This window comes from Gossypium arboreum, chromosome 6 (genome assembly GCF_025698485.1).
Source record: "Gossypium arboreum isolate Shixiya-1 chromosome 6, ASM2569848v2, whole genome shotgun sequence".
NCBI classification, from domain to species: Eukaryota; Viridiplantae; Streptophyta; class Magnoliopsida; order Malvales; family Malvaceae; genus Gossypium; species Gossypium arboreum.
Window position 1 is genome coordinate 124514038 of NC_069075.1, and position 18704 is coordinate 124532741.

Genomic DNA, 18704 nt, shown 5'->3' on the forward strand with positions numbered 1-18704 from the left:
CAGTGACCCAATCCAATCATATAGCTTATCATACAGATCATATAGTTTCTGCACATTAAATAAAGTTGGTAGCAAAACTCTTTTAAAGGCTTTTAATGCTTAATTTATTACAACTCCTGCAGCAATAATGCTGAAGGTAAACACATGGATTTTGTATACTAAAATTACAGGTTTCTCTTTTCTATACCTTGGTGGAGACGTTTCATTCAAAGCCACTGGCGTCTGATTTTGTGCCATATTGAGTGATTGCATCTTTTACGCAAAGATACATGTTTGGATGGGAGGTGGTGGAAATTAGGGTTGTAAGGGAGTCCACCTCAAATATTATTAAGTTCGAATTTGACTTAAAATTTAAAATTTGATAGAGCATTTATTTTTATACTTGAGCTATACGAGTTCAATTAAATTTATTTATCAATTTTTGTATTCAAGTTCAAACTCAAGCTCGACTCCATAATTAAGCTTAGAGCTAATAATATATATTAAAAATAATAACGTAATTTAATAATATAAAAATATAAAAAGTTCGATAAAGCTTGTATGCGTTCGAGTCAAGTATTATTAAGCTCAAATTCAGCTTAATCGATAACTTTAGCTCAGTTTGTTAATTGCCAAATTAAGTTTAAATTTTTTAAATTAAACTCAAATAACTTGTGAGCACTAATATTTCATTTACACTATTAGATAGAATTCATAAAATTCAGTGTGCTTTCTATAATGGGTCTGCCCAATAACTCGATTGGACCTCAGTCCAACAAGGACCTTGAAAATACAAAATATTTGTGTTAAAAATAATGGATGGGAATTCAACCAGTCCATAACTAAATGGACAGTTACACTAACAAACCATAAATAAGACAAAAAAACACCCACGGTAAATTAGGCGATGACATATCAAAATAATTTTTAAAATTAAATTCAATTACCTTTGATTTTTATAATATAATATATAAAATTATACATTATTAATTTATCAGATATTAATCCTAACATAAAATATTGATTTAATTTCTAAATTTTCCTTTAAATATATTCAATTTTTTACTTTAGTATTTAATTTTTTCTCAATTTAGTACATAAAGTATGTCTTCATTATAAATTTTAGTTCATTTTTATAGACATTGAATAATATTATATTCAATTATAAAGCTTCATTATAATTTTTAGTTCATTTTTATAGACATTGAATAATATTATATTCAATTATAAAGCCTTTATGTAAAAAATAAATATTTTCTTTTACTAAATATATATACACATTAAAAAATTATAATATATAAATAAATATATAAAAATCAAATATATATAAAATCTAGAAAAATAAAATTTATAGAAATAAAATTTACAAAAAAACTATAACTGAAAATAAATTAGTTGAAAATAAATTGTAAACATTTTTAATTTTTAAATTTTATATATTATTTTTACTTTTTAAAATTTAAAATTTAAAATTATATATTTTATAATTTTATAAAAATATTTTTAAAATTTTTACAATTTTAGTCAATATAATATATATAATATTTGAAAAAATAAAAAGACACGTAGTGTATTCTAATAGTGCCATGTGGCCAATCAATCAAAACACATTTGACTTTAACCGATTGTTGACCGGGTGTTGACCAGCATTGATCGAGCGTTGACCGGTCACGTGGTACTATTAAAATACACCACGTATCATTTTTTTAGAATATTATATATATTATATTTATTAAAATGTACAAAAAAACATATATAATATAAAAACGTTTTAAATAATTTTTATAAAATTATAAATTATAAATTATATAATTTTAAATTTTAAAAATCAAAATAATATATAAAAATTGAAAAATGTTACAAAAATTAAAAAAGGTATTTAAATTTCAAGCAATTGAAAAAAATCAAAATTAAATAAATTTTTAGAATTTTAGAATTATATGTTTTAGAATTTTATAAAAAATATTTTAAACTTCAAAAAAATTACAAATTTTTTATAATTTTTACAACTTTTTTTACATTTTGTAATAATATTAATAATTTAACTAATTTATTTTTAATTATCGTATTTTTTAAATTTTATTTTATAAACTTTTATAGTTTATATTCTTTTTCTAGATTATATATATTTATGATTTTTTATATATTTATTTTTATTTTTCAATTTTTAATGTGTATAGATATTTAATAAAATAAACTATTTTACATAAGATGTCATGTTGGATTTTGCGATTGATTATAATATTTTTAATATTTGTCAAAAATAAATTAAAAAATATAAGTGAGAGATACTTTAAGTATTAAATTGGGAAGTGATTAATACTTTAGGTATTAAATTGGAAAAAAATAGATACCAAAAGAGAGAATGAGTATATTTAAAGAGTAAAATTGTGAATTTAGCTACCGATTATTTTGTGATTGTATTGTTGAAACTGTGGATAACCTTGGTTAATGCAGTTTTTTCTTCCAAAAATAGTTTCTAGTAAAATTATAAATGTATTTCTGTTTAATTTAATAATGTTAAAAGAAAAATCCTTATCATGTTGTCATTTTTTATATATAACTGGATATCGGATGAGAATGTAAGAAAACCAATGCTCTTGTACACGTTTTCTCTCGTACAAAAGTAAAATGGTCCTTTTTTTCCCCTTATTAACAGCAGAGAAATGGTCCCTTTTTTTTTTTTTTTTCTTATTATCAGTAGTTTTTATTTTTATTTTTATAAGATAAAAGTACCATAAAACTCCCTGGACTATACTCTAGATTGCAATTTAGTTTATCTATTGAAAAAATAGATAAATTAATCCCTATACATTAGATGAGTGAGCAAAACAACCCCTCCATTAAAATAGCACCGTTAAATGTTTGTTTTGCTGTTTATATATAAGGTATAATAATAAATTTAGCCCTCAACCTTTACATAAATTTGACCCTACTCTCTTTTATTGGAAGTAAATTAGAAATTTTTAAACTCATAAGGCTAAAAAGGTCAAAAAGACCTTAATAGCAAATTAAAAATCAATTAAATCTTTTAAAGAATAGAAGTTATTAAAAATCATAAAAATTATAAACAAAAGTTATAAATTTTTCTTATTAAAAATTACAATATCAACCTAATAAAAGAGTAGGGTCAATTTTTTAAAACCTTATAACCATTATATTTTAATGGGACATTATTGTTATTTTCTAATAAAAATTATAATTTATAATCTCTTTTAATAATTTTAAAATGCTAGAAGGTCTTAATTCAATTTTTTTAAAATTTCCTATCAAGGCTTTTTGAACCTTTAGCTTTATCAGTTTACAAAATTTCTAATTTATTTCCAATAAAAGAGTAAGAGTCAAATTGAATAAATATGTAACAATTGAGGGCTAACATGTTTAATTATTAACGTCGTTAAAATTCTTTTATTAAATTTAGAGTGATTATCACATGTCCACCGAGTTTTTTTAATTATAAAATGTTACACTAGTGAATTTAACAAGGTTAATAATTGAACTTAAATTTTAAATCTAAAAAGTTTAGGAACTAAATTTTTAGAAATAAAAATAGATGGACTAATTTTCAAATGTTTAAAGAGTACAAAGACTTAGAAAATCTTATTATTTTTCTTTTTTTTAACCATACTCTTTTTAACTCTATTTATGAAATTTACAAAGTGCACTAATATAAAATATAACAAAATCTGGAATTAAAAAAATCTCAAAATCTATATAGTATAAAATATCAATATGTTAAAACTTGTATAGATATAAAAATATGAGATAAGTACATGACGAGGATATATATATACGCACACATTAGGGTTTGGGTGATGAAAAATTTGCAGCGACCATAAGTTATGTAGGGAAGAGGATCGGAGCTATGGGCATTGGGGGGTAAAATGAAAGAGTGGTGAAAGGGGCGACGGATGGATGGGGCCGTAGCAGCTCGTTGAAATCAACCCATGCTTGGACATACCCTTCCCATTACTGACACCCATTTCACCATCAATTTTAACGTCCCCATCCATGTCTCTCCCACCTCTTTCTTTTTAACTCTTGAAACCATTTGCTATACGAGTGATTAACAACCTGCCTACGTAGCCTGCTTCTTCATCGTATATATTATACCCCCTTTTAATATATAATTTTCTCTCTCAATTTAATCACCAATATTATGGTTTAGATTTTAATTAAGTGGTTTAACATTAGCAATTATTAAAATACTCTTGCCGTTGTGCTGTCCAATCTTGTCTTAGTCAAACCTACACGCAATTATTTTTCTCCAAAATATATGTATATATTGTGTTGAAATCAGAACAGGAGTAGTACCGAAAAGACCATAGTACGACCTCGAATGCCCTTTTCTAAGGACTGAGATTACTCTCCCACCATCAATTCAGTACATAGGATAAATAAATAGATAAAAGGAAAATGTAAGACAGACACATGGTTGTGACAGTATCAGGTAAATTCCAACATCCGACAACATCTGATTGACAAAACACTCAAACACGCCTAGTCTAGTTATAACATATCAAAGGAACATTAATGAACAGAGTTCTTCACGGGCGGTAGAACTGGTAATCTGGTACCGGCAAATATAAGGAAATGGAAGAATTTTTAGAATAATCCTATGTATCTCTTTCGAATCCAACCAAAAGATAATACTTCTGACTTATGGTGATACACTTCAGATCTGAAACACGAGGAGAGAGTGTGTATGTTTTTTTTATTGGTAATAAATGCTTTTACTATACAGACTACAGTTTTTCGTTTTTTATTTTAGAGAGAGAAACCATTGTGTGTTCATGTGATGATGTGGTATGCTTAGATAGATTTTTGAACGGGAAGGTGGTAAAAACATGGAGAGAGGACCCAAATTCGTTAGAATTAAATAACAGTTAAAATTTTGTCTATCTAAGCGACCAAACTAATAATCCCACTGTCTCATATGTTGCTTTTAACATCGAGCTTTTTCTTTTGTGTTGTTCCTTTCTTCCCTCAGCTTTTTCTTTATGTATATAATCCGCTATTTTACCCCAAATCACCCAAAATTTTTAATTATTTATGTAAATGATCTTGGTTAAAAAATAATCACCTAAATGGTCTGAAATAGATATTAAAATTAAGTAGGGAAACTAAATGACCGGCATTAGTATTTTTTCAAACACAATCATTGCCTGAAGATTATGTCAAGTGCTAAAAAAATAATTTTTTGGGTTTTGGGGACTAGTTGACCATCGCCATTGTATATTTTTTTCACCTTTTTCACCTCGTACCATACTGGTATACGTTTATACTAATATTTAAAAACAAAATTTGGGGTGCTGGCACACTAATGGCTGGCACCCCTTTTAAAATTAATTTTTTTTGAGTGCTGGGACACTGATGGCCTACACCTTTGTACTAGATTTAAAAAAAATTGGAACTTCCTGCACTTGCAACTCCTGTTTCGCAGGTCAATTGCGTACGACCTGGGTGGAAGACCCAAGCGACAGTCGATGTACTCTTGAACCCAAAAAGTCTCAAAGTCACGTGAATACAGTTCTATGTTCATCGTCTGCACCCTTCGAGCGTTTACTGCCATGGCCTTTCGAACGGCCTCAACGTACATGTGCCCAGCCTCTATCTGCTTTTCTTGTCTTAGCTCTATCATTGGCATCAATGTGGTCAACCTATAGAATGTTGCCTAAAAAATAGTAGAAAATTGGCAGATGACGTGTACGCCTCAAGACTAAGTTAATCACCTCTACGAGGTTGGTCGTCATTTTTGGGGTAACGATGTCATCTAAGCTTCAAGCCTTACGAACCTTTGCCTAAACCTGAGCGGTTCTAACTCATAGCCCGCGTATGCAATTTCGAACCAATATTTTAAAAAATTACAAAGTTATAAATTTAGAAAAAAATTAAAAATTAAAAACTGATAAATCTTGAAAAAAAAAATACAAACAGATCCTAAAAATAAAATATGAACAAATCAATTTTGGAACAGTATTTTTTACCCATGTTCACGATTTCTCTGCGCCATTCTTTATTCTTATAATTTTTGTGGAAGTTTGCCGTGATGTGTCAGATGTAATAAACGGACCTCTAAGGAACCTTTGAATGCCTTATCGCAACAAGTAGTCCTTTTGATTTGTCTGAGATGAGGCAAATGTTGTCTTGTCTGACAACATGCCTCCGCGGATTTCTCAAGAAAAATTCTCACGACTCAAAGGTCTCACCCTCCACGATGGCGAAAGCGTTAGGAGGTACATTTTGGTTGCTATCATGTGCAACCACAATTAGAAGTATTTGTGTGTATTTACTGTGGAGCCAGGTTCCGTCCACCTACACCAACGATTTACAGTGAAGGAAGACCCTAACACATGGCTCGAACGTCCAAAACAATCGGTGGAAAACTTGTTTCCTCAGTTCTATCTCGTAGTCCGAGCCTCTATACGACAGTGTTTGCAAATCAATCACCGTTCTTGGCACATACTCTTGCATTGCAGCTACCCACCCCTAAAGTTCATTGTATGATGCATCCCAGTCACCATACAACTGATGCATCACCATTTGTTTCACCCACCATGCCTTCTTGTAGGAAACCCTGTATTTGAATCGAGCTTGCATTTCTGCAATAAGGCTTGATACAATGATGGTGGGCATATCTTTCACCAATGAAATGATGCAGTTGCATATGGTTTTTGCATCTAATTTTCAATGGTCTTGCGACATATGAGTGACCATGCATGTGTGAGGACATTCTGTTTTCTTGATTGTCCACATCTGAGTCCGTTGCATTAATGAAACTCAAACACATTAGTTACAATCACTTAAGGCTTTCCAAAATTCTTCGACATATAAAGATTGCGCTGATTTCGTGACTTTGTAGTCAACAGACAGATTCTGTAACATCCTGATCTAGGACCTAGTCAAAATAGTGGTTTCGATACCACATATCCGAAATAGAAATAATTATTTCATGATTATTATGAGGTCTAGAATAAGAATTTATGCTTGATTAAAAATTTCATGGAGAAATTCTATGCCTAATATGCTCAATTTGACATTAGGACCAAATTGCAAAATATGCAAAACTTGAGTTCTAGAAGCTATTTGCATGAAATTGAGTTAGATTATAAATTAGAGGTCCTCAAATAGTAATTTGACCAGGTTTTAAAAATTTGGACAAAAATAGACATGCATGGGTAAAATTTTAAAGAAAGGCTTTAAGAGCATTTTGGTCATTTGGTTAATTAAAGAATAAAAAGGGAAAAATTAAGAAAAAATGTTGTCCATCTTATTCATGGTGTGTCGAAAATTCAAGGGGATCCATAGCTAGGGTTTTCAACATTTCAAGCTTGATTGTAAGTGCTCAATAGCCTTGTTTTTCATGTTCTTTATATTTTTGAGATCCTTGAAGCATGTTCTAGCCATTTCTACCCTTATTTTAAGCTAGGGTTCATGTTCAAAAACTAACCCATGTTTGAAATGTTTGTATTTTGGTGTTTAATGGAGGAATATGAAAGTTTGATGTATGATAAACATCTTTTGTCAAGTGGTTTTCCATGAAAACACCTAAAAAGGGACCAAGTTGGAAAAGATGTAAAAGTGAGTAGTAGAAAAGTGAAATAAAGAAAAATGTGGGATGTTATAGGCTAGATTATAACTCGGCTAGGCTTGGGAAATCAAGGGAATGCATGTATTTCATTATACGAGCCTAGGGACTAAAACACAAAAATGTACAAAGTTATAGGTAAAAAGGTAATTTTTCTATAGAGTGAGTTTACGGGATGAAATTGAAAAATGTGATGAATTAATAATTTAATTTTTTTATATAGACTCGAAAAGATCAATTCCGGAAGTGGATCGTGAAAAACAAAAGGTTTTGAAATAGTCAGAATCCAAACCCGTGACATCATTCAAGTAAGTTCGTGCAACCTAATTGGATGTTTATGCATGTTGAATTTAATTGTTGTGTTAAATTGAATGTGAAATGTATAAATAATGAATTGTATGAAAATGTTCATAACTCCAAAATTGATTGAAAAATGGGTTAGAATCCGTTTGAATATGGAATTCCGATGGATAGGTCACTTCTCACGAGAAATGGGATCCTGCATGTGTTGTAGAAAGGATTTAGCCTGGGTGGGTAATCCACTGATCTCAATATGGAAAGGATTTAGCCTAGACGAGTAATCCTAAAACGAGCCTACTGAGTATACATTTTAATTAGGATTTAGCCTGGACTGGTAATCCTAGTTGACTGGATTTAGCTTGGAATGGTAATCCAGATTAGACTTTGTAGGGAATTCTTTGTCATATAAAGGATTTATCCTGGACTGGTAATCCGAAAAAGCCCTTAGAGTACATGATACATCTAGAATTTAGCCTAGACTGGTAATTCTACTGTAAAAGATGCGGCTCGAGAGTGTACCGGATAGGGCACTGCTGGAGATAAATTGACAGTTAATAAAATAGTACACCTAGAGCGTACTAAGTAATGAAATACCCATCGAGAATTCAATGATTCACCAGATAAAACATTTTTAATGACATGAGAAATACGAAATTGAATATGTATCTGATGTGATGAGCTCATCTATGGGTCTTGAAAATTATGTGACTAAGTTGTTCCTTGAGTGCATGTGTTTAGGGAAAGTTGTTTATAATTGATGGGTACATGGCGTATTGTGATTATGTGTTTAAAATGACCGGTAAGTTTACTTTCCATTATTTGAACTTACTAAGCATGTAATGCTTACCCTTTTTTCCTTTTCCCTTTCTTATAGAGCTTTTGGACTTGTGAAGGTTAGAGGGCGGTAGGAGTTTGATCACACTATCGGCAATCTCGTTTTGAGTATAAAAGAACTATTCATTTTGATAAAATGGTATGTATAAGGTAACTTATCTTTTGGTTATATGTGTCATTTAAATTAGCCAAGTGTAATAGCTCATGATGGTTAATAAATCATTTTGTTTATAGCCATGAGATATGGCTCATATTTTACTATTGGGTTGTAACCCTTATTAATCATGTATGCATGCAATGTATTCATGTTGATGTGGTTGCTTGTGAATGATGGATGTAAGGTATGGCATGTTTATTTGGTGAATGATCCATGATCAATGAGTATGGCCACAACAATGTTATAAATATGTAAAGTTGGAAAGAAAGATATAAAAACCTAGAGGTTATGAATGGGTATGAAAAGATTAAGAAATATATGTAAAAAAAAATTTAAAATAGTGCATGGAGGTATTAAGGGCATAACTTAATCATGGAATTTGGATATTGGAGTAATTTAAATGTGTTTTGTTGTATGCTAAGAACATGTATAAATGAGTAGTCTTAAAGGGTGGCAAAAAGGGTTTGGAAAATAAACTAGAATTTGTCCACATGGGTAGACACATGGGCATGTGTCTAGGCTGTATGTGACACATGGTCTGCCCCATGGGCGTGTCGTTTGGCCTTATGTCCCCTGCACCTTAATTTTAGAAGTCAGAATCCCAGTAGTAAACACACAGGCCAAAACACGGGCGTATGTCTTAGTTGTGTGAGAGACACGGCCTAATCATATGGGCGTGTACTCTGGCCCAGTGAAGTCTGCACCATTTTATGAAAAATCATTTAATTTTATTTGGCCATACGGCTTGGCCACATGGGCGTATGACACGGGCGTGTGACCTTATTTTGGTGATGAGGTCACAGTCAGAGAGTTACACGGCCTGAGGACATGGGCGTGTCAAGTGCACACAGGCGTGTCCTCTTTTGACACGGGCGTGTTACTCTGTATTAAAGAAAATTTCCCAAGTTTTTCTAAAGTTTTAGGTTTGATCCTGAACTATTTCCAATGTATGTTTTGGACCTCATAGGTCCATACAAGGGACGTTTCACATATGTTTAACTGATTTTTAAATTGAAAGAAATTTTATAGCCCGATTTTGCATGAACATTTGTATGTGTGTCCGATAATGCCTCGTACTCTATGCAGGCTTAGGGTACGAGTAAGGGGTGTTACATTTAGTGGTATCAGAGCTATGGTTTAGTCAATTCTCGGATTAACATAGCATGTATCTATTCGAGCTATACATGCCATTATACAAGTTATGATAGTGTGACATCTCCTAACCATTTTAAATGTATTTGTATATAGTAAATATCTTCCAACCAAGCCCGAGATGTGTCCGAGGAAGCCGATAGCCATGCTCTAGTTTTTTTACAAAAAGCCATGTCTGGTAGTAGTAGGAGGCCCATGTCTAGAGGCCAGGAAGAGGCAAAACCAGCCTTTTTCGAAATAATGGATGAATGGTTTGGTGAGTACTTGAGAACCAACCCTGCTATATCACGACCTCCCCTACCCCCTACCTGATTTGAAGAAGAAGTACTACAAGGTATGGCACCAGTAAGAATTGGTAAAGCTCTAGTAGATAAACTGTGGAAATATTGAGCTGAAGAGTTTAGGGCTACAATCGACGATGATCTGGAACGAGCTGAGTTCTGGCTTGAGAACACCATGCGAGTTATTGACGAACTATCGTGTACCCTTGAGGAATGTTTGAAATGCGTGGTATCTCTCCTAAAAGACACTGCATACCAGTGGTGGAAGACTGTATCCTTAGTGGCACCGAGTGAGAATATTACATGGGAGTTCTTCCAAGCTGAATTTAAAAAGAAGTATATTAGTCAAAGATTCTTGAATTTGAAGAGAAAGAAATTTCTAGAACTTAAACAAGGAGATTGGACTGTGGCAGAATATTAACGGGAGTTTGTCTGACTGAGCCAGTATGATCAAGAGTGGGTTCAGACTGAAGCGAAAATGTGCAAGTGCTTCGAAGAAGGATTAAACAAGGATGTTAAACTATTGATTGAAATCCTTGAGATAAGAGAGTTTGCAATGTTGGCCGACAGAACCAAGAAAGCTGAAGAACTAAGTAATGAAAAGAAACAAGAAGAGAGAGAAAGCTTGAGTTCCTAGTAAGAGATTCATGGGCAAGACATATACATCCCCCACAAAGAGGTCGAGAAGCCATCAGGAATGCTCCAATTCATCAGTGGGATATTGGGGAAAAACAAGAACCTCTAAGCGCCCTAATCCGCGGTCTTCATCCCCCATGACAACTAGTGTAGGGAGTGTGGGAAACCAAAAGCTACGGTGTAACAGTTGTAATAAGTTTCATTTTGGTGAGTGCCGAATGAGGAGCTGGGCATGCTATAGGTGTAGTTCTCTTGACCACTACCATAAGGATTTCCTGAAACGAGATAACAAAAAGGTTGAGCCAAACCCAAAATCGAATGCTCCTATCTTTCGAGGTAGACCTCCAAGATACCCAAGAACTGCCAGTGGTGGTCGTAATGTTGCAAAGGACTCTACTACCAAATTAGAGGCTCGAGCCCCGACAAGAACTTATGCTATACGCGCTAAAGAGGAAGCTTCAGCTCCTGATGTCATTACGGGTACATTTTCTCTTTATGATATTCCTGTTGTTGGTTTGATTGACCCGGGGTCTACCCATTCGTATGTCTGCATGAAATTGGTGTCTAGTAAAGAATTACCTGTAGAATTTATGGAATATGTGATTAAGGTGTCAAATCCGTTAGGTAAAGATGTACTAGTTGACAAGGTATGCAAGAAATGCCCTTTAATGATTAGAAGCCATTGTTTTCTGACTGATTTAATGTTGTTACCATTTGATAAGTTCGATGTTATTTTGGGTATGGATTGGTTGACACTGCATGAAGCTATAGTAAATTGTAGACAGAAGGTCATTGAATTGAGGTGTGAAAATGGCGAAACTCTTAGAGTTGAACCAGATGAGTCATATGTACCATCCGTTGTGATTTCCTCTATGTCGGCTCAAAAATACTTGAGAAAGGAATGTGAAGCTTACCTGGATTATGTGTTGAATACTAAGGAATTTGAATTGAAAGTTGAATCAGTGCCAGTAGCATGCGAGTACCCGAATGTGTTTCCGGAGGAGTTATTAGGATTACCTACTGTTAGAGAAGTTGAATTTAGCATTGACCTAGTGCCAGGAACAACACCTATTTCGATTGCTCCGTATCAGATGGCTCTGATGGAATTAAGAGAGTTAAAGTCTCAGTTACAAGAATTGACAGATAAGGGTTTTGTAAGAACTAGTTTCTCTCCTTAGGGTGCACCGGTACTATTTGTGAAAAAGAAGGATGGTTCTATGAGACTATGCATCGATTATTGTCAACTCAACAAGGTGACAATCAAGAACAAATACCCATTGCTGAGGATTGATGATCTATTTGACTAGCTAAGGGAGCAATAGTATTTTCAAAGATAAACCTGAGATTCGGCTATTACTAACTATGAGTTAAAGAATTAGATGTGCCTAAAACTACTTTCTGAACAAGGTATGGTCATTATGAATTTCTTGTTATGCCGTTTGGGCTAACGAACACTCCTACAGTATTTATGGACTTAATGAATCGAATTTTTCGACCATACTTGGATAAGTTTGTGGTAGTGTTTATTGATGACATACTGAGTTACTCTCGTGATGAATCCTAGCATGCTGAACAATTGAGGACAATTTTGCAAACTTTGAAAGATAGACAATTGTATGCTAAGTTCAGTAAAAGTGAATTTTGGCTTAAAAAAGTTGGGTTTTTGGGAAATATAGTTTCGAGTGATGGCATTAGAGTTGACTTGAGTAAGATTACGGCTATCGTCAGATGGAAACCACCGAAGAACGTGATAGAAGTTAAAAGCTTTTGAGGCTTGGTTGGCTACTACAGACGATTTATTAAAGGATTTTCTATGATCGCCACTCCGATGACCAGGTTGCTTCAAAAAGATGTTAAGTTTGAATGGTTGAAAAAGTGTCAGCAATGCTTTGAGAAACTAAAAGCGTTATTGACCGAAGCACCAATTTTGGTACAACCCGAGTCGAGTAAAGAATTTGTGATTTATAGTGATGCATCCTTGCATGGTTTGGGATGTTTACTCATGCAGGAGGGTAAGGTGGTAGCCTACACTTCAAGACAATTGAAGCCTCACGAGAAGAATCACCCGACACATGACTTGGAATTGGCCGCCATTATTTTTGCGTTAAAGATTTGGAGACACTATCTATATGGTGAGAAATGCTGGGTGTTCACTGATTATAAAAGTTTAAAATACTTGATGACTCATAAGGATTTGAACCTAGGGCAACGTAGATGGCTCGAACTACTTAAAGATTACGAGCTTGTGATTGATTACCATCTAGGTAAGGCGAATGTAGTCGCTGACGCTTTGAGTAGAAAATCTTTGTTTGCCTTGAGAGCTATGGGTACGCGGCTGGCTTTGTCCGAAGATGGCTCGATCCTAGTAGAGTTGAAATTTAGACCTATCTTTCTTCAACAAATTTGTGATGGCCAAAAAGTCGATAAAGTGTTACAAGCTAAAAGAGCTCAATGCGAGTCTAGTATTGCACCAAATTTTCAGATCGACCCCGATGATTGCTTGAGGTTCCATGGTAGGATTTGTGTTTCGAACGACACTGAGTTAATTCAAAATATTTCATAAGAGGCACATAGCGGTTGTTTATCAGTCCACCTGGGTAGTACAAAGATGTATAACAATTTGAAGAAATCGTATTGGTGGAATGGCATGAAAAGGGATATCTCAGAGTTCGCATCGAAATGTCTGATTTGTCAATAGGTAAAGGCTGAACATCAAGTGCCTTCAGGGTTACTTCAACCTATCGTGATTCCTGATTGGAAATGGGACTGTATTACTATGGACTTTGTGACAGGTTGACTAAATCGACTCATTTTATATCAGTACGAACTGATTTTTCACTTGATAAGTTAGCCGAGCTGTACATTACTGAAATTGTGAGACTTCACAGAGTACCATTGTCGATTATTTTGGATAGGGATCCAAGGTTCACTTTTTAGTTTTGGAAGAAGTTAAAAGAAACCTTGGGTACAAAGCTAAACTTTAGTACTGCTTTCCATCCACAAACCGATGGCCAATTCGAGAGTGATTCAGACCTTGGAAGATATGCTCAGGTGTTGTGTTCTTGAATTCCAAGGCAGTTGGGAAAAGTACTTACTGTTGATAGAATTTGCCTATAACAACAATTATCAATCAAGTTTGAAAATGACACCTTACAAGGCTTTATATGGGTGTAAATGTCGAACACCCCTATATTAGACTGAGCTTAAAGAAAACAAGATTCATGGGGTTGACTTAATGAAGGAGACCGAGGAAAAGATAAAGATTATTCGTGATAGTTTGAAAGCTGCTTCTGACAGGCAGAAATCTTACACTGATTTGAAACGAAAGGAAGTTGAGTATCAAGTTAGTGATAAGGTATTTCTAAAACTGTCTCCGTGGAAAAAGGTCTTGAGATTTGGAAAGAAAGGCAAATTAAGTCCTCATTTTATAGAGCTGTATGAGATTACTGAAAGGATTGGATCGGTAGCATATCGACTAGCCTTGCCATCAGAGTTGGAAAGAATTCATGATGTGTTCCATGTGTCCATGTTGTGCCATTATCAATCTGATCCCTCACATGTAATTTCACTAATAGAGGTTGAGATTTGTTCGGATATGGCTTACAGAGAGGAATCGATTAAGATACTAGCTCGGGAAGTCAAACAGTTAAGGAACAAGAATATTGCTCTCGTGAAAGTACTATAGCAAAAGCATGGAGTTGAAGAGGCTACATGGGAGCCTGAAGAGACTATGAGAAACCAGTATCTGAACCTTTTTACTGGTAAGATTTCGGGGACAAAAATCCCTAATGGGGGAAGAGTTGTAAAATCTTGATTTAGGACCTAGTCGGAACAGTGGTTTCGAGACCACATATTCGAAATAGAAATAATTATTTCATGATTATTATGAGGTTTAGAATGAGAATGTATGCTTACGTAAAAATTTCATGGAGAAATTTATGCCTAAGAGGCTCAATTTGACTTTAGGGACCAAATTGCAAAATATGCAAAACTTGAGTTCTAGAAGCTATTAGCATGAAATTGAGTTAGATTATAAATTAGAGGTCCTCAAATACTAATTTGACCAATTTTTAAAAATTTGGACAAAAATGGACATGCATGGGTAAAATTTTAAGGAAATGCCTTAAGGGCATTTTACTCATTTGGTTCATTAAAGAATAAAAAGGGAAAAATCAAGAAAAAATGTTGTCCATCTTCTTCATGGTGTGCCAAAAATTCAAGGGGCTCCATAGCTAGGGTTTTCAACATTTCAAGCTTGATTGTAAGTGCTCCCTAGCATTGCTTTTAATGTTCTTTATATTTTTTAGATCCTTGAAGCATGTTTTAGCCATTTCTATCCTTATTTTAAGCTAGGGTTCATGTTCAAAAACTTACCCATGTGTGAAATGTTTGTATTTTGGTGTTTAATGGAGGAATATGAAAGTTTGATGTATGATAAACATCTTTTGTCAAGTGGTTTTCCATGAAAACACCTAAAAAGGGACCAAGTTGTAAAAGATGTAAAAGTGGGTAGTAGAAAAGTGAAATAAAGGAAAATGTGGGCTGTTATAGGCTAGATTATAACTCAGCTAGGCTTGGGAAATCAAGGGAATGCATGTATTTCATTATACGAGCCTATGGACTAAAACACAGAAATGTACAAAGTTATGGGTAAAAAGGTAATTTTTCCATAGAGTGAGTTTACGGGATGAAATTGAAAAATGTGATGAATTAATAATTTAATTTTTTTATATAGTCTCAGAAAGACCAATTCCGGAAGTAGATTGTGGAAAATAAAAGGTTTTGGAATAGTCGGAATCTAAACCCTAGACATCATTCAAGTAAGTTCGTGTAACCTAATTGGATGTTTATGCATGTTGACTTTAATTGTTGTGTTAAATTGAATGTGAAATGTATAAATAATGAATTGTATGAAAATGTTTATAATTCCAAAATTGATTGAAAAATGGGTTAGAATCTGTGTGAATATGGAATTCCGATGGATAGGTCACTTCTCACGAGAAATGGGATCCTACATGTGTTGCAGAAAGGATTTAGCCTGGACGGGTAATCGATTGATCTCAATATGGAAAGGATTTAGCCTAGATGGGTAATCCTGAAACGAGCCTATCGAGTATACGTTTTAATTAAGATTTAGCCTGGACTGGTAATCCTAGTTGATTGGATTTAACCTAGAATGGTAATCCAGATTAGACTCTATAGGGAATTCTTTGTCATATAAAGGATTTAGCCTGGACTAGTAATCCGGAAAAGCCCTTAGAGTACATGATACAGCTAGAATTTAGCCTAGACTAGTAATTCTACAGTAAAAGATGCGGCTCGAGAGTGTACTAGATAGGGCACTGCTGGAGATAAATTGACAGTTAATAAAATAGTACACCTAGAGTGTACTAAGTGATGAAATATCCATCGGGAATTCAATGATTCACCAGATAGAACATCTGTAATGACATGAGAAACACAAAATTGAATATGTATATGATGTGATGAGCTCATCTATGGGTCTTGAAAATTATGTGACTAATTTGTTCCTTGAGTGCATGTGTTTAGGGAAAGTTGTTTATAATTGATGGGTACATGGCTTATTGTGATTATGTGTTTAAAATGACCGGTAAGTTTACTTTCCATTATCCAAACTTACTAAGCATGTAATGCTTACCCCTTTTTACTTTTCTCTTTCTTATAGAGCTTTTGGACTCGTGAAGGTTAGAGGGCGGTAGAAGTTTGATTACACTATTGGCAATCTCGTTTTGGGTATAAAAGAACTATTCATTTTGATAAAATGGCATGTATAGGGTAACTTATCTTTTGCTTATATGTGTCATTTAAATTAGGCAAGTGTAATGGCTCATGATGGTTGATAAATCATTTTGTTTATGGCTATGAGATATGGCTCATATTTTACTATTGGGTTGTAATCTTTATTAATTATGTATACATGCAATGTATTCATGTTGATATGGTTGCTTGTGAATGATGGATGTAAGGTATGGCATGTTTATTTGGTGAATGATCCATGATCAATGAGTATGGCTACAACAATGTTATAAACATGTAAAGTTGGAAAGAAAGATATAAAATCCCAGAGGTTATGAATTGGTATAAAAAGATTAAGAAATGCATGTAGAAAAAATTGAGATAGTGCATGGAGGTATTAGAGGCACAACTTAATCATGGAATTTGTATATTGGAGTAGTTTAAATGTGTTTTGTTGTATGCTTAGAATATGTCTAAATGAGTGAGTCTTAAAGGGTAGCAAAAAGGGCTTGGAAAATAGTCTAGAGTTTGTCCACATGGGTAGACACACGAGTATGTTTCTAGGCTGTGTGTCACACGGTTTGCCCCATGGGCTTGTTGTTCTTCCGTGTGTCCCCTACACCTTAATTTTACAAGTTAGAATGCCCAGTAGTAAACACACGGGCTAAGACACAGGCGTGTGTCTTAGCCATGTAAGAGACACGGCCTAACCACATGGGCGTGTACTCTGGCCATGTAAAGTCTACACCATTTTATGAAAAATCATTTAATTTTATTTGGCCACATGGGCATGTGACACGGCCATGTGACCTTATTTTGGTGATGATGTCATAGTCAGAGAGTTACACGGCCTGAGGACACGGGCGTGTCCCCTTTTTACATGAGTGTGTGACTCTGTATTAAAGAAAATTTCCCAAGTTTTTCTAAAGTTTCCGGTTTGGTCCTAAACTATTTCCAATGTATGATTTGGACCTCGTAGGTCCATACAAGGGATGTTTCGCATATGTTTGAATGACTTTTAAATTGAAAGAAATTTTATAGCCCGGTTTTGCATGAATATTTGTATGTATATTCGATAATGCCTCGCACCCTATCTCGGCCTCGGGTACGGGTAAGGGGTGTTACAGATTCAAGCTGTACTGCTTTATTACATGTAAGTAGTCTTTATTGTTATCGAATTGTTGTCCTATGAACAACTCTTCAACGTCTGATTCTTTATCCAGTAGGTGAGCTAAAAATATATTTGGATATTCGAGGAACTCACATGCAAGCGCTGTATCAGGATCTACATTAGTCATAAAGGCCCCTAGATTATTACAGATAACTATATCGAATCTCGTGTTCTCAGCCGAATAGGGGTGTACATCTTTACCCTTCACCACACCTTCATCGTTTATGCCTTTAGGGATGTCATCCAAATCGGGGTCACTGAAATCTTCATTAGCATGGTGGGACTGCTCTTCATTATTGAACCTTTCATCACCATCTTCTATGGTGACTAACACCTTTAGATGAATCTCTAGACGAAGACACATGATTGAGATGTTATATGAACATCCACTATAGTTTGGATTTTCGGGAGTTTGTAGTGACCCTCCACAATCCAACTGATCTTCCTAGCAGACATTAAGATCAAAATCAATTCCAGAACATTGACTTACTAGAATTACAACTTGAGCAGGTTCCTCTTCAGCTATCTCTACAAACAACTCAACCGTGTTGGGATTATCCATTTCAAGGAGGCAATGATTTGCTATCATTGTCACTAAATCATCATCATTTTCAAGCTTCATTTTTGAGAATTTGAGCGGATCTGTTGAAATCAGAAATTCGTAAAACAGTCTCAACATTTACTTCTCACAATGGGTAGCTATCTTTGTACTGATATTTTATTTCAAAACCACCAACAAACTTGTTGAATCCCATTTCGTTTTTTTGCCGAATTTAAAAGAGACAACCTTCTTCAGTTGTATTTATCATTTTTCCATCGAAATGAACATAAACAAAAATTTGGGAACTC